The sequence below is a fragment of the Dermacentor andersoni genome, chromosome 2 (assembly GCF_023375885.2).
Source record: "Dermacentor andersoni chromosome 2, qqDerAnde1_hic_scaffold, whole genome shotgun sequence".
Lineage (NCBI taxonomy): Eukaryota > Metazoa > Arthropoda > Arachnida > Ixodida > Ixodidae > Dermacentor > Dermacentor andersoni.
Window position 1 is genome coordinate 97,677,817 of NC_092815.1, and position 21,314 is coordinate 97,699,130.

Consider the following 21,314-nt stretch of genomic DNA (forward strand, 5'->3'; position numbering starts at 1 on the left):
GTATCGAATCGAATATGGAATCAATTATAGAATAATCTAACGCAGACGCATATACAGCAGGAATACCCATTTCGGTATAATCTGGCGGCACACCTGTACCGACTAGAGAACAAAAGACAACTATCAGGGACAGATGATAAGTTTTATACGCAAGATCACCTATCTTTATCATAAAAAATACGCGAATAGCCACTCAATAACATGGTCGCGAACAAACTCTAAGAAAGGAGGCTACTGCTTGATCAGCTTTCCAAAAGCGTTAAATAAATGGCTGCCGAAGAAAGGAGCAGAAGCTGCACGAGACGTGTGCTGTAGACACATTCAAAAAGCTCCGTTGCAAGGAAAACGTCGAATGGTTCTAGCGTAAAAGATAAAACTATGACGTATTCCTCAAAGAAATTAAATGACATTAAATGACAGATTTCAAGAGAAAATGACAGGTTGGCATGTAGGCCTTTCACCGCAATACCGAAAACAAAGCTTGCATTACCCACTTCGTTCCGGCATTGTCTCGAAATCGCTTGTCTTTGTCACACTTTTGACCATTAGCGATACTTTGTTTTGCGGATGTGAACAGCAACCACACCTGAACAGTCGGTTGTTCCGAGATGTTTCGTTAGGTCTAATATTCTAAAATACTGAATAGTTACTCTTCGAATACGAATCTGATAGAACTCTTTAACTATTCGTATTTGTATTTGAAACTTCGCCCACCCCTATTTATTTATTTATTTATTTATTTATTTACTTAGGAAGGCAGTAGGCGAGGTATTCTCTGAATCAACCTCCCCACAGCCACCGTTAGTGCATAACAGAACAGAACAGAAGAATCCAGCTCGTGTTTCGAATTTTGACTACATGAGTAGAGCAATATGCTCATCGAGACGTTTCGTCACGAGTCAATGAAACCATGTCGGCGGCATCACCACTAGCTTCATCTGTCTGTTTACGCATACTCGTTGCTGGCATTGTTGAGCGAATTTTTCTGTCATTCCCCGTTCTTCATCCTTGTCGCTAAGGGGCCTCTCAGTGGTTATGCAACAAATCAGCTTAAACGTACAAGCACTCAAAAAGCTTGGCAGTGTATATGGGGACCTGAATAATGTTCTACGAATATTTCGCAATCTTTCGACGAAAAGAGATGCGCTGAACGTGCCTATATAGGCGGTGCAGAATAAAAAAAAAATAATTCCTTTTTTTTTTAACCTGAAAACGCAACCTGCCTGAAAACGAAAATGCAACGCAAGGCGAAGTAGCAACGTGAAAGAGAAAAAGTAGGCCTCGAAGAAAGTCAAGACATGTCTTATCTGCTTCTTGTGTGTCGAATGTCACGGAAGATTGGATTGGACATTTCAGCAAGCGCCGTGTACGCAACACGAAAGCATGATACATTCCGAATGAAAGTGAATAAGGCTGCGTTACTGTCCTCCCTTGCGGGGTCATCTCGTTTGGAAAGCCTCCGCGGTGGTGATTGCATCACTGCTCTGCGACGTTTCGTGAGTTTGTGTGGGCTTAAATCTCTTTTTTCTCTTGATGTCGCTGCTACGCTCGCGTTAACAGCTTGTGAACGGCTTTTCCCGTTGCCAACCATCTTCGTTTGCCGGACGTGATACGGCATTAACGCATAAAAGCAAGCACTATACGTAATAAGCAAGTACATACAAGTAGTACATACAGAGAGAGTGAGATAAATGAGATCCGAGAGGCAGGGAAGTTAACCGCAAGATACAGTACTACAAGTAATATAAGTGCAAGTGGTATACAAGTAATACAAGCAATACAAGCAGTACAAGTAGCACTTGTACAAGTAGTACTAGCACATACATATACAAATATTATATGCACCTCAGTAAAAAAAAAAAAGACTGCTGCTGAACTTGTTTCGTAGTCCAAGAAAACCTCCTCGCCCGCATCTACGAGCTTTTCGTCTGGCATTAGATGCAGCGAATGGCGCGGAGTGACTGACGTATACGTGCCTATCCATGTTCTGTGCCACAGTGTGACGTATGCGACGAGAATATTTCTCAGTGGGGCGACAGGTTATCTGCGAATCGTAGCAACGGGGGCCTGGGTCTCCCGCCGCAGATTATTTCGAAATCGCATGTGTGCTCCCGTTTCTTCATTTCTTTGTGGTGATAGCTGAATCTATCTACATACTTTAAAACTGATGGTAACGCTAAACGGGACGAACAAACGGTGAAAAGACGACACGACGACGAGGGAACGCTACATACAAATGTACGGAAAATGTATCTACATACAAATGTACGGTTTCGAAAGCCAGTGAGCGTTGAGAAAATTTCCCGTGTGGCAATGTACTTTACTAATTCCCACTTGTGAAATTTTTTGAATCAGCAGCGCTAATTGGCGGCGTCCCGCAGTTGATTACTTCACTCTGTTTTTATTCATTTCTCTCACACGAATACATAGACACAGTAGGCGCTCGGATAATAATTAGAGCTACCCACGTGGATCCAATTCATTGTTCACAGGCGCATTACCTCGATGGACGACGTGATTTAGGAATATACTTGTATAGCGGGAGATGGGGCGAGGGAGGGGGAAGGAGCTTTGGCCCGTCACCAGAAGGTGGCAAGCGCCGTTTAGATAACTCGAGGCTGTTCCTCACTCCATCGTCAGTACGCTGCCCAGACATGCGAAACTAGACCGGGCCGGAGAACGGAGTAGGGGCCAAAATAACTGGCTTAAGTGTGCCGTAAGAATTGTCTTTCACGTACATTTGCACCTGTAAGTGAGAACTGTAGCGCAAAAGACGCGTTTGCTCAGTGTTCGCTAGTTCGAAGCAACTGTCACCACACTATGCATTTTACATAATGGAAAACAGCATCGCACGAACTTGGGATGGAGTATGTCATTTTGAGGCTCAACGCGCTCAGGTCCGTTGGATAATACATGAGGCCACCCACCACACACATTGAACACAGTCGTATGCATTACCTGAAAAAAAGAATTACGAATCTAGTTATTTTTGTTATTCGTCTTCGTCATGTAGTTATACGGCGTGTTTACAGCTAATTATGTGCCCAGTTTCCTTGAAGCGTATTGTCACAGAGAGAGCCGGAGGAAGTTTTGACTGCTCTGGAAGTGGAATGAAAATGTTGACAGCATCGTAACTTTGGACGCCGTTAATAAGTATTGGCAGGTAAGGGAGAAAAGTGGTGTTGGAGAGACTCCCAATGACAGAGCAGGTGCTCCGCCGCGGACGCCACGTCACAACTTCTCCGCTCACGAAGGGCACACGAACTATTCTTCGCCAGAAAAAAAAATGAAAACGCAACGAATAATCCTTGTTCATGGTTGGCCGCCCTCCAAAGATCTGACCAGAGTCACAGACACAGCGACAAAGGGACGACAACTGTTGTAATCGGAGACTCCGCGTGCGGGAATAGCTCGCAAAGCGCTGCGAGCACTCGCAATCCTTGGACAACAGGTCTCCCGCTGGGGCTGTCACGCTATGCCATTAGGCTGGCCAGAAAAGTTTAAACCGGCTGGTAAGTCACGACTCTTCGGTCGGCCTTATCGTGCGATCGGTGTGATCCGCTTTGTCGCATAAGCATAAGCTCAGAACTCTGCGAAGCAAAGCCAAACGAGCGCCTGCGAGCGCGACATTGCGTCCGCAGAGCAGCAAACGCAGTTAATACAAGCATGAAAAAAAATATGTGCGCCTATAACGCATTTTGGCGGGAACTAAGTGTGCCTTGAGCACATCTGCATAATACGTGCAGCCGACGCGGACTAGGCATGCATTTCCGTACACAGCCCGAGTGAGACACACCGCACGGCTCCGAGTATAATCCGTTCTTCGCGCAGAACTGGAAAGTCTGTGTGCGCGCCGCGTCGAAGGCTTCCCGCGGATGTGCAGGCGGTTGTTCTCCAGATGTAAACGGGAGTCCTCGATGCGGTATGGGTGACAAGCTTCGGCCGTGAACAGGTCGGCTTGGCGCACACCTGCTTTCGGAGACAAAGCGGTGGGTTGGCACCCAGCGCAGGTGAAGGGACGCGCCGGTCGGCGAGCTGGACTGCCTTGGCACGGATCCTTAGAACCAGCGGTGACGACCGGCTCCTCGATTCCGCTGTGATGGCTAGTCGTTACGCGGCGTAGGTGTACACCGCCGTGCGTTAAGACAGTTATCGAAGGCCGAAAGAACGCAACAGCTGATGTGTCGTATACCGCAGTACAGCGAGGCCTGGTAGCATAGCAATGCCGAGACGCACGCGAAATTGCGAAGGCCGCTTCTTTCGTCCCCGCAGAGTGCTAGGATCTATGTAATGGCGCTGGAGCTTGCAGGAACACGCTGTTATCAATCGCATGGTGCCGGCAAGAGCCTGTGACCGAAGGTATCTCGCAGATGACGTGAAACGCGGCGGCCACGAGAGCTGTGCAACAGCCAGGATCTTTCGCGGCCACCGACACTGTCTGCGTGTGAGCCGTCATATACGAGGATGATTCAAACGAAAGCTTGATTCAGGCAAATATGCAACCATATTTTTCGACGTTGCCCCCTCGACGTGCAGTCCACGTGATTGAGTGCGTCGGAAATGGATGGATCCCTTGTGAAATGAATTCGTCTGGTTGCGACTGTAGTCGGCGCATGTACCACCGTTTTCGCCTCAGCACCGCTTCGGAAATGCTTGTCTCCCCCCCACCTCCCCCACGCTTTATTCAGCTATTTGAACTCTTTGTCGTTGAGGCACTCACCCGCAATATGAACTCCATCCCCTATTTGATGCTTGAAAAAGCCTCCTGTGTACCTTGCTGTTCCAGGAATAGTGAAGAAAGCTAGCCTGACCACCACGGCTCTCAAGCAGATCACATTGGAACTTTTGTATTGTTCATACGCTAACCGAATCCATGTTTACACGGGTGGTTCCGTCTCGGAAAATTCTACGGGCGCCATTGTTCTACCATCTCAATCGGTCGTCATCAAGTTTAAGACTTCACACGTAACGACATCTACAGGTTCCGAACTGGCCGCTCTTCGCGCTGCTGTCGAATACATTGAAGAAGAACAGCCCAACAAATAAGCAATATTTTGTGATTCGAAAGCAGCCCTCCAGAGCTTGCGAAGTTTACTACGTGGCAATTATGAACAGCCGGTGTCACAAATCAACGAAACCTGCCATTGCGCTTCTGAGCGAGGACGTGATATCATATTTCAGTGGCTGCCGGGACATTGTGGCGTCGTTGGTAATCACCTCGCCGATGACGCTGCCAGACGTGCCCAGGCTGGCGCACCGACACTCCTTATACCTTTATCGAGAGTCGACGCTGCAAGAGAGCTTCGCAGTGTCGCTCGTACCATCAAGTTAAGTTACTGGCATACACCACAGAACTCTAAGTGTCGTTTATACAGCCTCGACCCATCACTGAAACTTAATTTACCAGCGAACCTTTCATGACGTGACGCAACACTGCTGTGTCGGCTGTGGGAGTAGCATTCACCAACTCCTACAGCGATTGTATTGGAATGGCGGATTCACCAATGTGCGCTACGTGCAAGTGTGAAGAGACAATCAGTCATCTTCTGTGCCACTGTTCTCGCTTCGATAATCAACGTGAGACTCTCCAGTGTGCCTTGAATAGACTGGACGACAGGCCATTTACGGAAGCGAAGATCTTGGGAGCCTGACCTCGCAGTTCATTAGCCCAGAAAGCAGTTCGAGCACTTTTTCACAACCTGAAGGCAATAGACTTGAGTGCCCGACTATAGACATCCTACACCTAAGTTTTCTTTCTCTTTCTTTCACTCCCCGTTGCCCTCCCCACGTGTACAGTAGCAAACTGGACTCAGTCTGGTTGGTTAACCTCCCTGCCTTCCGTTCTTCTCTTCTCTCTCGAACATATCAAATTCACCGCGGGTTCTGAGGAAGAAAGTGCATGATTTATTTATTTATTTATTTATTTATTTATTTATTTATTTATTTATTTATTTATTTATAGATACATCACAAATTCTATTCTAAACATGGGGGAGGAAATATAACTAAAGTACATAGAGCATAAACAGAAACAAAGGAACGTTATTATTGACTGCGACATAAATGTATACAATACTGAACAGAGAAATTTATGAGAAGTGAAGGTATACATTATCGAGCACTATTTCACGATTAGTGATGGACACAAGGCTGTAAGGAAGATCATTCCAGAGTGCTATGGCTCGTGACAACGCCGAGGAATTGAAATCTTTGGTTTTACCGAATATGCGCGTGAGGCTGAGATGATGATGAAGACGCTATAAAAGTACGTAGTGGGGTTACAAGGGGCAATTTGTGTTGTGCCACGAATGTATTTGTGTATCAGACGTCACAGAGCAATTGTTCTACGGGTACGTAATGCTTGAAGGGATAAGTCTAATTTAGTTCGAGTGACACTCGGATGGCGGTCGTAGTTGGATGAAATGAATGTGGCTGTCCTGTTTTGTACTGCTTTTAACAACGTGGGCTTCTTTCACGATCGGAAAAAACACATTTACGTAGCACGTATTGAGCAACAGAAAGCTGTTCCTGGAGCTTCTCATGTTGCTCTACAATTTTCTCATTGACACTTTTCATTTAACTATAATATACGAGAAGCGGAATAATTAGAAGGCTAATTATGTAATTATTCGAGATGGAAAAAATAATTTCAGTATCTCCAAGCGACGGCGAACAACGTTACACTGGTTCTGCCTACCTACGTGACATTTGCATATTTTTAAAGGAGCAGGATAGTTAGAACACCATATATATATATATATATATATATATATATATATATATATATATATATATTTATATATATATATATATATATATATATATATATAAACGAGAAGAAAGGGGGTTAACCAAGGTGCCCAATCTTTATTAGTCATATCATAAGAGTGAGTGAGTGAGTGAATAAACTTTATTGTAGGTCCGGCGAGGACGCGAAAGCCAACAAACACTGACACCAAGAACAACATAGGCGAAATTACTTGTGCTTCATAAATGAAATAAACAAACGAAAATTTAATAGTAATTAAAGTAGATGAAAAAACAACTTGCCGCAGGTGGGAACCGAACCGGCAACCATCGCATTTCGCGTGCGCTGCTCTACCAATTGAGCTAGAGAGGCGGCGTTTGCCCATCCACTTTCTTGGGTATGTATGTGCCCTAGTAGAACCCTGGGAGTGTTAGCCAGCGCCACCACTGACATACCATGGCGGCGGACGTGGAAAGTCCTTTTTACCGAAGGCGTCACGAGAACGTGATCGTTCTGCCTTCGACGCCTGGGTCATATATATATATATATATATATATATATATATATATATATATATATATATATATATGTGTGTGTGTGTGTGTGTGTGTGTGTGTGTGTGTGTGTGTGTGTGTGTGTGTGTGTGTGTGTGTGTGTGTGTGTGTGTCCTAGTTGATATCATGCCTGATATCTCCCACTTTAGATAACTCTGGAACCTCTATAACGACGGCGTAGAGCAGCAACCAGTCTCTATTGCATGAATCAGAAACCCGCAATTCGTTTAGTGACCGGTTAACATCAACGCTACGGACAGCTCATCATCGACATACAGCTTGCACGTATGTTTTCTTTCGCGCATTGGCGGCGCTTCCGAAGAGCCACGCAACGGCCAGTCAGGGGTGCCATAGGAAACAGTAGCGCGCGGCGCATTCACCATCGGTCGCGATGCCCTGCTACCCACGGTGGCGAGATGGGCGCGCGTCCTTGGAAGAAGAGCGTGCGTCGGGAGGAACGCGAACGAGACGGCGTTTCGCCGCGAAGCCGCCGCTTCCGTTCGCCCAGCACCGTTCTCTTGCGCGCTCGCTCGCGAGACGACGCACCGGAGCAGGTGTTCGGCCGGTGGCTCACTCTTTCTCGCTCGTGAAACAATGGCCCCGGCTGGGATAACACGCGAGCAACGTCGTGTACAGAAAGCGAACGCCCCCGAGAGAGCTATACGGCGTCACCTGACGCACGGTCACGGGGAGGCTGCTGCCTGCGAGGCTTAAGTACATAGCATTGCCCCTGTGTTTGTTTGTTTGTGTGTGGGCTGTGTTCTGAGCGGCAAGACGCGCAGTGAATGTTTCTTTTTTTTATCATTACTATTTTTTTTTCCTGGCTGACACTGTGCTTCTGTAGGGACGAAGCGTACGAGAAGGTGAGCTCTTTCTTTTTGGTTACTCTTACTGTGCCCGTCCCCTTATCGGACGTGATGCTGAGCTCTTGCAGGTAATACGGGCGGGTTAGAGAGACTATGTCTATAGCGAAGCTCCTCCGCGGAGCCACAGCGTCGTCATCCGACGTATGGTCACGGTGCGGGGGAGGCTGCAAGGCTTAGGCAGGATTAGCGTCGTCTCCTGCGTTCCTTATTGTCGCGCGATTAAACCGTTCGATGAATATATTGCCGCTTCATGTTGTTCGTGTGGTATCCAGTTAATGAACGAGACGGGGAGCTTTGGCTTTGCTTCCATGTCTTGCGGATGCGGCATTCTTCTCTAGAAATTGGGGCTTAGCCTGATCGCACGGACCGACATCTGGTACACCGAGGAACCCTCGCAGTGAAGTCACGCTGCCATGTTTTTTAGGGGGAAATATATTTCCCGCATACTCAAGAATATAGCACGTGTCTTATATTTTTTTTTTCTCAAGTGCCCCAGACGCTTAGAAAATGAAGCCTGCTTGAAAACGCCGTTATGTTTATCTCACCGCGCTGTCCATCGAAAGACAGATCGATCTGTTGTTGTGTACGCCTAGCATCTGTTTCTTGGCTGGACATTATCTGAGTAAAAGAACCTAAGCGCCTTTCCTTATTCTTTTTTTCCATTTGCTGAACGTTGCATAGACGACAGTAATCAAGTGGTAGTTAGGAAGAAAGGGCCACCATTTAGTATTAGGCAAACACGTGCAATTTAGCACGTGCAATTATTCTGTCATTCTTTCTATATGAGGATCACCTTCACAGTGTTTATACGGATGTGCTATTCTGCACATGAAGGCCGATAGATGACTTTTTTTTTCTTGCCTTCCGTATTATGACTAGATAGCTGTCACATTAATTTTGTTCGCGGATCACCATTTCAACGACGCCGCTGACATCCTGCACCTCTTTGTCGCTTGTCTCGCTCGTTCGAGATCCAATAGCAGTTATCGTGACGATTCCAGAAGCGCTTACAAGCACCGCGACGATTGCACAAACCGGCATTCGCATAAAACGATAAAAAATAATTCGCTAGGAAAAGTAAGAAAATAAAATTCACAGGTATTTAAACCACGAGTGTTCATTAGACATATAAAAGGGATTCGGTTGCTTATGTCTTCACCCTTCAGCATTGAAGTAACCTATAGCTTTTTTGTTCTTTTTTCTTTTTTTCCATTGCATCAAGGATATAATCTGTCATTATTACTTTACTTACTACGGTTATCTATTGTTTAAATATGGCCTTACCAAATGCGGCTGGTACCAAGCTAGTAAACAATATTACTGCTGATAGAACTATAGTTAAGTGTGACTGACAGCATCTTTATTTTGGATACACAGGGTTTTTCATGTCACTTCTGCCAAGGATTTAAAGAAAAATGTGGTTAGCGGCAGCTAACGATACGACAGGTAAGAATGCGATAGCGCATTAGTGCCACTCACGTGGCTTTATTTCATACTTCGCGGGCTTTCTTTAAACGCCGAAAAAATCACCACGCAGCATGGTACGTTGCCACGAAAAATTGGATCGGTCGTTTCTGAGCCCCCTCTACAACGGAACGAAACGCACTTGGTCGTAAAGTGAATATTAAAAAAATGCATAATTCATCTTCGTTAATTAACTAATTAAGCGGAATATAAAGTACTACTCTAAGGAGGGCTAAATGACGGCAAACCATATGGCGTTCGTTTTGTTCAGCTGCGGCTAACTACTTTTTTTAAATCACTGGCACAAGTTACGTGAAACAGCCTGTATAGTCAGTCGATGGTGTTTGCGCAATAAACGATTCTGAGAAGAAAATTTTGTTCAGCGGCGGCTGTCGGTAAGTTTGGCGAAACTAGAACGAATATTCACGGTTTGTTGGTATACGTCGCTTCTGAGTGTAAGATCCTTGAAATATCGGGTGTTTAAAAGGCTCTACTGGATCTTGTTGGCCTAATGAAGTCCGCCCTCTTACAATCGATCAACCTGTTTCACACGTTGCTCAAGTTCATAGACGGGAGGGGAAAAAAAGCGCCATGCTGTTTTCACTAATATTATTATTCGCTAAGCTTGTGCTTGAGCTAGGTTGCCATCGTTTTATATTTTCCTTTTCGTTGTTGTTGCTTGAACAACTCGCGTAGCCTGTGCGGGGGATATGGAGGCGACATAAACATGCTGAAGAGCTCGGCGACACGTTATTGCTTGCTCGTTCCTCTGACCATGGAAACCTGGGCCGGTATTTTGTAGCGATGCCTTTTTCGATTCTATGCTTTTTCAGGCTTTTCGCGCTTGGCCACTGGTCAGAGCGACGGTCTGCCCACATTATCAACGCGATCAGGCGGCCGTGTGCGGTGGATGATAAGAATAGCATAGAATAAGGCATAAGGCATCGCTACAAAATAGCGGCCCTGGAACCCCTGCCTTGTTAGCTGCATTTGTTCAGCGTGCTTCATGGAAAACCCAGCACGTTTCCCTAATGCGGATAAGCGAGCGGCAAAGCTTACAGCGAAACTGACTATGCAGCGCCACAAATAGTCTTTGTCAGTTGGCGGCCATGTGTGGCGGCATGGCTGTTACCGAGTGTTAGCCAGAGAACATCCACCAACGCAGGCTGTGTAGGTGGCCACTACCAGGCCGCTAGTGATGTATCATTGCTATACCCCGTTCTATGCATAGCAGTCACCGCTGTGGAAGCTACGGAAGAAGTTCGGTCAAGATAAGCTATCACTACGCGTGTTCCGTCTATGCTTCGCTGGGCGTTCCGGACATGCTTCGCTGCACGCCAACAGCGCTCGCTCGCGCGAGCATGCGTGTGAAGCTACTTGCGACGGCTTGCAGATAAACAACCCGAAAAGAACAACAAAAATAAACGCGATCTAAAGCAACGCATTAGCAGCCGCATACCACGGTGTGTTTGTTGCTAAGGGTTAAAACATGTTTCATTCAATACTGAGCCTATACTTCCCGCTCTCCCGCTCTTATCCCTGATTATAACCTTTTTACCACAGCGTGCTACTCCATCTGTCAGCCCCATTCTCGATTTTGAATTTAAAAAAGAACAGTTGCGCACAACTGCGGTCAAAGAACATCGAACTATATCAATTGCGAACGAAACCACTGCAAGAAGTGTCTCTAGCCTCCACAACGTTGACTGCTAAGCATGGAACGGCGTATAAGAACAGCCAACAACGAAACCATAACTGCAATCCCTATGCGGCCTCGAACAGAGTGTCACTGATGAGCCATCACGGAGATCAGCCATCAAAGGAGCCCGTATGGCAGCCTCGAAGCGATCGTATGACCGGATTGTAAGAACGCGCAGCCGGACGCCGGCGTGGTTGTTAAGCCGGTGTGCAGCATGCAGGAACACGCGTTGTGTACTATAGCGGAGAACATATATAAGTAGTAAGATCCGATTGAGTGAAGGGTTTCAAAACACGGGTATAGTGAAGGAATACCACTGCATATAGCGAAACTTTCGCAATGACTTGGGTATATTTTCGGCAGTGCAAATGAGACCCCTATACTCCGTTTCATACATCAGGGGCAACGCTGTGGAGGCTAGAGCTACTTTTTGCAGTGGCTGCGTTCGCGCTTAGAAATAGTTCGGTGTCTTTTGACCACTTTTTGTGAAAATGTTCTTTATATAAGGTCAGTTCTGAATGAAAATAAGAATTCACCCTTATAAGCAGACACAGCATGCGCTTATTTGGCTGATAACGCGTTCTTTTACATCAATTTGCTTTTCGTTGTTGTTGTTTTTTTTATTTCCATCCCGTCGCGGCAGCCCCATGCACGTGCATGCTGGCGCGAGCAAACGCCGCTGGCACCCAGCGAAGCATAGATGGAACACGCGGAGTGATAAAATTTGGAGACTGGACTATTTGCGTAGCTTCCACAGTGCTGCACCTGATGTATGAAACGTAATATAGTACTTCCGAATGATGCGAGAACGCCGTTGAACAGCTTGCCTGCCTTTGTTCGCATGCGAAGATTTTTCTCTTTTTTTCTGTTGCCTGCGTTTCCCTCGCTTTTCCAAAACAGCGTGCGATAATGGCTCCGCGACCACCACGTTTTCTGGGCGTGTCAACCACCTTAAATGTCGCACACTCAGAGATTTCCTAGTAAATTTTCTCTGCCGCACCAATATTTGACGTTATCGTGTGCTACAAAACGGTAAGTCATTAAATGATGAGAACATTTTGCGGGTCTAGTTGGTTCATTATTAAGGAGCGATACTCATTGCGCGCTACGGGAAGCAGACAACACAAGCAAAAGGAACACGAAGAAAGCTTGAACGCGAAGCTTTCTTCGCGTTTGATCTCTCTGTTTGTGGTCTCTGTTTCCTGTCTCCCGTAATAAGTGTCACGCCTCAATTCTTTAGACGAATCCGTCCAACCCACGCATTTGTATGTCTTGTCCTCAAACAACATTTGTACTGACTTCTACTCTGCATGGGTAAAGAGGAAACTATGACGTGGCGCTATCAAAAACCTGCCAATGGTGACAAGAGATGTAACTGATATATCGAGACCTAAATGAGGCATAGGCACCTAATAAAGTGCTGGAGAGCTAACTCATCAGAAATGCATGAAAAAAATACTGTGCAAGCAAGGCTCCCGTTGCATTCAGAGGCAACGAGCAGCGAAATGAGTCAGGGGGAAACAGCTCATAGTTGACGATGCATTCCACAGATACAGTTGCATTGTTCGTGGCCCCGTTGCCAAAGCAACTCTGGGGATCATCCAGTTGTTTCGCAAGAACAGCTGGCTGCGAACGTCTTGTTATGATTTGGAAGAATAACACCATTGCTTCGGAGCGTAAACAGTGGGACGCACTGTAGGTCTAATTTGCATGGACACTCGTTGCAGCCGTGTCAGAACGCTTCCCTAGTTCCATGAGTACAGCAATAACATTATCCGAAAATATTCACGCCCTTGTGCAAGAGAGTAAGAGAGAGAGAGAAGGATGCATAGAAAGGCAGGGAGGTTAACCAGAAGTAATTGCGGTTGGCTACTCTGCACGGGTGGAAGGGTTAAGGGGTATAAAAAGACAAAGAGAGTGAAAGAGGGAGATAGAAAGAAAGAGAGACGAGCATGAACAAACCACGCACACTATAGAGCAGTAGAGGGTGGCGTTCTTAAAGTCTATCGTGGAGCCCAGTAGACCGCAAGAACCTTAATAACGCGAGTAAGGTCTTCAGCACGGATGTTCTTTGGGAGTACTGACCTAAAGCTTTGAGTTCTGATAGTGGACGATTGTCCAACTGGTCCAGTACTCTGCACATCACTTGTCTCTGGGCACCGTATCACGGGCAGACACAGATAATGTGTGCCAGCGTCTCATCGCTGTTGCATGTGTCGCACGTGGGGCTGTTGGCCATTCCAATAAGGAAAGCATATGAGTTCGTAAATGCAACGGCTAGCCACAGACGGTGCAGCATGGTCTGTTCACGCCGTGGTAACCCAGGCGATAGGTGCATGCGTATGTCCGGAGACAACGAACGCAAATGACACATGGTGAAGACGTTCGAGTCCCGCAGGGGCAAAGCACATTCACGGGACACCAATAGCAGCCCAGCCACAGCGTCTGTTCGCGAAAGCGGAATCAAGACACGTTGACCATCTTCATGTGTAGATCTGGCGACTTCGTCGGCTAGGAATGTGCTCGAGTACATTGCTTAGCATGAGCTGTATGGACTCCGATTCCAAAACTAACGAAATAAGTTTGAAACTTTCAGAGTGAAGGGTAGGTATTAGTGTCGCTCCGCTAACAGCCTGTTTGGTGTTGTCCGCATTTGTGTGCGCATCTTTTTTTCTTTTTTTTTCGAGTTCTTTTCAGTCGCTCAAGCATAAGTAAAAAAAAAAGCATGGATTTCGAGCAGTGAGTCAAGTGTGTAAAAGAGGCTCTGCTTACACGGCGTGACTTGAGTTCACTTCAGACTGCAGGGTACAGAGGACCATATGTAATACGATCCTTGACGGTTCTTTCGGCGTGCGGCGTTCCGTCAGCAATAGTGGAAGAATTGTCTTTATTTTTCTTTCCGTCCTAGTAAAGTTTGCAACCGCTAATTATATTGTGTATGTTGTTTGGGTCGCTGATTAAAGTGCGTCTACGGCAAAAGAAAAGAGCGCGATATATCTGATTGTAGACTTAATCGAAATTTAGTTACTCTTACAAGAAATATCTCTGTCGACAAATGCCGTGTGAGTTGAGGCAGTGATCCAAACATTGTAGGGGACGTCGAAGTTTCTTCATGTGGCTGCTGTCTCTCCTTGCGTCGCGTATATTGTCGGCAAATACGGTAGCAGCACTGCGTGACTGAGGCAGAGAAAGAGGAAGTAGGGTGTGCGCGCGTTGGCTCCACTGTACTCTGCGCCAGGTGGGTCTCCCTGTGGCTTCCTCCTGGACCTCGTTTCACCCTGTAAATAAACATCTTTCGTAACATCTTTGGTGGAGGTGCGGGGTAAATCTTGGACGATCCTGGACGACCCAGCTCTGCCGACTGTCCAATGGAGTAGACACTAGGCCCGTTTGCAAACAGCAGCAGCGGACATGGCCGATTCCGGAGAAGGCAATGACGACCCCACCGGCGGCGAACCAGACAGCAATCACGCACGGCAGGCTGGCTACCGGACACCACTGCGAGGCCACCTACCTTTTCGGGGAAGGCGAACGAAGACGTCGACGACTGGATGAAATACTGCAAACGAGTGAGTCGCCACAAGCACTGGAGCACTGCGAAACAGCTTGATAGCGTGTTTTTTTTTCTTTTTTTCTCGCTGGGACCGCGCTCCTGTGGTTTGAAAACCACGAGAATGTTCTGACAAGGTGGGATAATATTGCAGAATAATTCACCTAATGCTTCGGGGACCCGATCTCTAAGAAAAAGAAGGCTAAGCAGACGCTTTACCAACGAGCTCAGTCACCTGGCGAAACTTGTACAACGTACACAGAGGCGGTGTTGAAATTATGCGGAATCTTCAGCGCCAGCATCACAGACGAAGACAAAGTATCAAAGACAAAGGAATCGCTGAGGATACTTATAATTTTCTTATAACGAATGAAAATCTTAGTACTCCGTCTGATTTCAAGAAATACTTCCCGGCGTTCGAAGCGCTGAAAATGAGAAGGACTGGACCAAAGTTCGGACGCTTGGACAGTGTCACACCTATTGCAAGTGTGTCCGTCCCAGCCGATGACGACATCTCCTCCGTGATTCGGCAAGTGGTTCAAGAACAGTTTGAACGCCTTAAAGTTGTTGACGACGCTCATGTGTGCCATCAGCGTGCATTTGAGGATCGCTTTCATGCGCCACCGGCCACCTGGGGACGTGAGAGTTACCGAGAGCCTCACAGCGGCTATGCTGATCGTCCGGAAAGCAGCAACTTGCGACCGCAACCAACAAGCCTGGGACGCCGGCAACTTAGATGCACCACAGCGATTTGTCCCGCGGGCCTCTCCCTCCTACAACCAGCCTGCGAATTCTTTTCTACCCGCGACACCCAAGTCACCGGTGTCACCCGTGACAAGCCACCGCCGCCAGCAGCGTGCTCCACCGTTTATTGCCTATACACCCCATGTGCCCGCTGAGGAGCCCTGGGGCCCTATAATGTAGAACTATTCCAACATGTTTTTATTCCAATCTCCTGACGTCAAATTTGCGTAACCGCCGACGCAAGCATCGGACGGTCATCCTCAGGGTTGTCTGAACAGATCAATCAAACGCTCTCCTCGTTCATAGGAGGTCACTTTTGCTTGCTTGAAAAACGAATAACATTGCCTACCCTGGGCGGCTTGTGTTATCTAATTGGCTGAGAAGAGGCGAGGAGCACGCTCAAGTGGAATAGGATCCCATGGGGCCGAGCCACTGCGCTGAAAATCGATATCTGGATTAAGAGGGGGGCGCCGGCGTCTGCGATTGGTCCGCTTTCCCTTACTTAGCTTGCGGTGGCTTGCCGAGAATCGCGGTGGCATGCTACGGGAGCTTAAGAATGACGCTAAAACATATCCTCAGCAAAGAAGAGTTGGCAGAGCGAGGCCGTAAACGTGCCGAAAGTGCTCGAAAACATCACACAGCCACGCAAAAAGATTTATTGTACGAAAATAAACTCATGCTCTCCGGCAGGTGCGAGTAGCCAGTGCCTGAGCGATCGGCGGCAGCCATCGTTTATTCCTTTCGGAACGAGGCAACCTGCGGCTATTCAGAAATTTGTTTTGTTCGACATATTAATGCACCTTTAACGCGTACACGTCAATTTGACTCAGTGAGTTTTTGCTGTTTCGTGACGTCGCGTGACACGCATGTAAAGTGGGTGCAGCCCGAAAACGTTCTACCAACAGCCGAGGGCTAATCGCGAAAAGGCGTCGAATCACAAATAACTATTGTTCTTTTGTTCGGTCAAATCATGCATAATCAGCGTGTACATGTCATATCAGATGGGGAGCGATCGCGGTTTTCGTGACGCCGGGTGATAAACAGGTGAAGTGGGGGTGGGGGGGGGGGGGGGGAGGGGGTATAGAAAAAAGCTTTTCCCCAATCGTGGAAGGCCGATTGCAGAAAGGGAATAGAAAAGTTTCTAATAGTTTTACGTTATAGCGCCCCTGGCCACATCCCGTTTTCTTCCAATGGCTGCAGCAGGGACGTGCGAACCACAGTGACTCCCTGTTTCTGAGCACAGCCTCACACCACCACCGACACGACAACGGCGCTCTCCGTCACCTCGTCGTCGCTCGTTGTCACCGCCGCCGCTGGGAAACTAGCTGGTGCGACCGACGGGGGTGAAGCCGCAATATATTCATCTTCATCAAGACCCTCTGCGCAATAATGTTTAAAAACAAAGTGTGTGTTTCAGTTGACAACGTGAGTGCTTTTGCTTCAATAGGTACCGGGGCTGCAGTTTCTGTTATGATCCTGTCATTCAAAAGTCGTCTTGGACAAAAAGGTATGTTTTGTTGGGATCGGAACGCTACCTTTCACGGAGTTGTCGGGGAAATTTTATGCCCACTCAGGGTCGGTTCTGTTCCAGTTATGATAGGAAACCAGACATTTCGAAGTGAATTTACTGTGCTTCCACGCTCAACGCATTACATTATTTTAAGAATTGATTTCTTGCGTGAATGCAGGGGGCTTTGGATTGTGGCACTGGCGTGATTTCTCTTCGCCGCGACGCGCGAACTTCATTGACAGATAACACCAGTGATGCCGCGGACGTTCCCTCCGTGTCGCAAGATGTGTGTTTGCCCCCTCAGACTGCAATGTTTGTACCTGCCAACACACTTCTCGCCCTCGTACGGGTTCTTGTTCTAGTTTAGCCGAGCCAGATTATAACAATACGCTCAAGAAAAATGTGATAGTTCCTTGCTCCCTCGTTGTCACCACTGATGGTTGTACTCGTTTGTGGGCAGAGAACGTTTCAAGCCAATTCATAACTTAGCCGCCACGACTTAAACTGGCAAGCTTTGACGAACAAGCCATTGTCAGCGTCGGAACGGTCGAAATGTCAGCTGCCGGAAGAAAATCCAATCCCGATTTAGCAAATGACGGGAATTTATCGTGCAGCAGTGGTCTGTAAAGATAATTCCTAAATATTTGAAGCCACAGGCTTCACGGCTGTAATAGTATAACCTCAGAGAGCTATCCCTGTGAGAGACAAAGCTTATTTTGTACGATATTTTTTGCCCAGTACAAGCTCCAGAAAATTAGAAAAGAAATTATTACAGACATGCCAGAAATGACTGTTTCAGTAGGTGGCAATAAAGAGAACCACGTGTTATGTCATAGGTTGAACAATTCGAGCAGAAAGAATGTTGACACGATTATTTGATAATCTCAAAAGAACAGACTGCTGGGCTATTTGGGGCTCCATAACTTGAGGTAGAGCACGAAAGAGCCCTCAGGACGACAGAAGGAGACCAAGACAAAATTCTTTATGTTTCATTTTCTGAGATAAGGAGCTCACGTTTATGCTTATATTACGAACATGTGCCATGCACTTTACAATTAAATATCTACTGCATTTTTGCGTACGAGCGCTATGCTTGGTTGAAATTATCAACAACTAACTATTTTCGCCAGGACATATTAGACAATTGTGTTTTGATTTCGCACGTCTTCTGCAGCTTTCTGCGGTGTACTTGCCTATAGAATGTCTCGCGATATGAAAAGTTTGCCAAGTTAACTGTTAATCAATCGTGCACAGGTGATTAAAAATAACAACGTGTACAATATTCTTTGCTTCTGCTCTCCATAAGTGTTGCCACAGTCTGCTGCAGTATCTTACGTGTAGACGACCCTGCAAGCAGTACTGCATCGTGAATCCCACGGCGAGCTAGCGTTTCAAACAACGCTCTTCATTGCCACCCTGCTCAAAATTGCGCACATCACACTGCTGTGGCGACTGGACCACGACGTCGTAGGAAGCAATGAGACGGTGAACGGCTCTGCGTGGTCCGTACATCAACAAAGCCTGTGGCACTGGCTCATGATGCGAGAGCTTCAGCATTCTATATTCCAATTCGAACACGTCGCAGATCATGCGTTTGTGGCATAATGTGCAAGTCTGTACCGCAATTTATTCTCCCGGAAAGGGTGAGCACGTTGATTTTTAGATTGGGGAATATTGGCATTTTCGGTTATATTTTCTTCGGGATTCAAACCGACCGGCACACCTGGCAACAAAAGAACTTAATAATTTCGTCACAAGACTACGCGTCGATGACCTTGTACGATGATGGGAACAGACAGCTGAATGAGCACTATTGCAGTTTTAAAAGTCCGCATGCCGTCCTGTGTTGCACCCTCTGACAGAGCTGCGAGTACTTTATTACAGGTGTGCCAGGACAGAGTCATTAGGTGAACTGAAATTTCGGCTAATTTATTTATCGTGCTGCCGTCGGGTGCCAAATGGAACAAGGGAATCAAATGTTAAATAAATTATTGAGTTTCACCCGCTAAATACCGCAATCTGAATGTGAGGCACGCCGCAGTGGAGTATTCTTGGTCACTTTTGACCAAGGTGGTCACTTTTGACCACCTTGGGTTTTCCAACGTGTACTATATATGCGTGGTGCACGAGCGTTTTTTTGCATTCCGCCCGCATCCGAATGAGGCCGCCGCGGGAGGGATCGAACCCGCTACCTCGTATTCAGCAGCGCAACGTCACTGAGATACCGCGGCTGGTCAGAACTTATGAGAAACGAGCCATTGTCTCTTCTTTTATATTCTTCGTGGCGCCTAAAGCATGCACTCCGAATTCTTTGCCTTGTTCTCTTCCCTTTAACGCACCGTTTTCTTTAAATTTTCAATAGTAAAAGAGCCAATTATATAGCTTGTGCTAGTTGTCCTCTACACGCTATTTATTGTCTCCTTCCCATCGCTGTGAGCTTTAACGGTTCCTTGGGGGCCTACGAGAACAATGCTACTGAAGGACCCACATAGAAGGCTGGGCGTCCTGGGACAAACAAAAGCGGAACGATTCTCTTTGTTGTTTGCCTGTCGGCTTTCAGCATGTCCTACCCCCGGGGTATATTATGGTGGCATTCTAATATTGAAGACATTGTGAAATGTCGAAGGGAAATACGTTCCACTTCGAAAAAAAAAAGAAAGAAAACAAAAGAACCTCCATTGGCTATAGGATAATTTCGCAGCGTCACATTTTGTTTTATTTTACCTAGTATAAGAAAACCTTCACCGTTCTGAGTATAGTTTGTCGGCAGCTCCTGTCTAGCAATATTTTTTTTTTAGATTCAATGTAACTCTCCGAGTTTCAAAGCTATACGGTCTTTGTAGACGTAAACTTGTGCAAGGATGCTACTTGAAGAACGCTACCCGCCGCAATTGTCCCGTGGCTACGGCATTGTGCCTCTGAGCCCGAGGCAACGGGCGCAATCCCAGCGCCGAGCGCCGCATTTAGATGGCGGCGAAATGCAAGAACGCTCGTGTACGAAGACAGAAGGACTGGTCAAATATAACTTGAAGTTCCCCACTGCGGCCTGCCTCAGGACCAGATAGTGGTTCTGGCAAAGAAAACCCCACAATTTAATTAACTTTCATTGATGACTGCATTTATTTTCCATCTTTTCCATACAATGTGTTCAGTCATGAATGTCCGTTTAATGGTGGTTTGATGTTGATTCCTTTTCAACATGGCACATACCCACGACGGGGATTGGCCATGCAAATCAGACAGTGAATGAACATCTAAATATAAAAATTTTGAAAAATAAGACTTTCTTGAGGACGAAGTACAGCTAAATTTAAAAAAAAAAAAAGCAGTGCCATTCCACTCTGTGCAGGTGGATGACCAGCGAAGTTGTGCATGTGGGCCTCTTAACGGCGAAATGTCCACTGCCGTGTGTCAAACGCCGTATGCCCATAAATGGAAAGCGAGGTGCGACTAGCCGCTCCTCCACGATTTTGAGCCTCGGAATATGATGAGGCATCAGGGAGCATACATACCCATGTATTGTTGCAAAACGCGGCACGACATCTTTCACTAACGAATCCCGGCGCGTAGAACAGACACGCACCTCACCGCACTCCGAGGAGACGCACTGATCCACCGTATCCAAGGCGATCGTGCGTTGGTCGACGTACGATCGCAGGCCACACCAAATTGGTTTCCCACAACCTCCCTCTGAAACCTGGCCGTTGCTCCAGTGAAACGTTCCAAGTTTGCGGGGTCCACAGGAACGGTTCGCATTTCTTTCCACCTCGCGGTTCTGGCGCGGGCAGCGCGCTTACCGGACCGTCACCACGGGAGAGCGGAATGAAAGGAAAGGAGATACGTAGGCACTTGGAACGCCGACAAAAAGAGAGCGGTGCGAACGTAGACATGGCCGACGCGGGTCCAAGTTTAGTTTCTGTTCTTACCAGCTTAATACCTGATACGGATTGTATTTGGACCTAAGATATTAAACTTATTTTTGCAAGTTGACGGAGTGCTTAAAGCCTGCTTCACCTCCAGCGCGGATCGGCCCGGTATTGCACTATCTTCGGGATCGGCCCATGTACGGGGGAAAATTCTCGATCTACATGGTTCCGTAGATGCAAACCATTTTTTTCAAGAAGCTAGCCATATACAGCTTCGCTGTAAAACGTGTAATTAAAAGAACACGTGACAATT

At 46.9% G+C, this 21,314-nt stretch overlaps 1 protein-coding gene and 1 pseudogene across 5 annotated transcripts in view; both read left to right on the forward strand.

Moving 5' to 3' along the window:
• LOC126541591 (calcitonin gene-related peptide type 1 receptor-like) overlaps positions 1-21,314 on the forward strand; it is a 375,314-nt gene that overhangs the window by 155,671 nt on the left and 198,329 nt on the right. Inside the window, exon 1 of one of the 5 annotated variants that reach the window (XR_011892806.1) lies at positions 7,548-8,165. The exons of 3 other annotated variants lie outside the window; for them this stretch is intronic. The gene's annotated coding sequence lies outside the window, so the exon portion shown is untranslated. Of the gene's footprint in view, positions 1-7,547; positions 8,166-21,314 lie in introns of those variants that run through there. One more of the 5 variants, XM_072286475.1, reaches the window with a different exon arrangement.
• LOC126542124 (U2 spliceosomal RNA) lies at positions 21,024-21,203 on the forward strand (annotated as a pseudogene).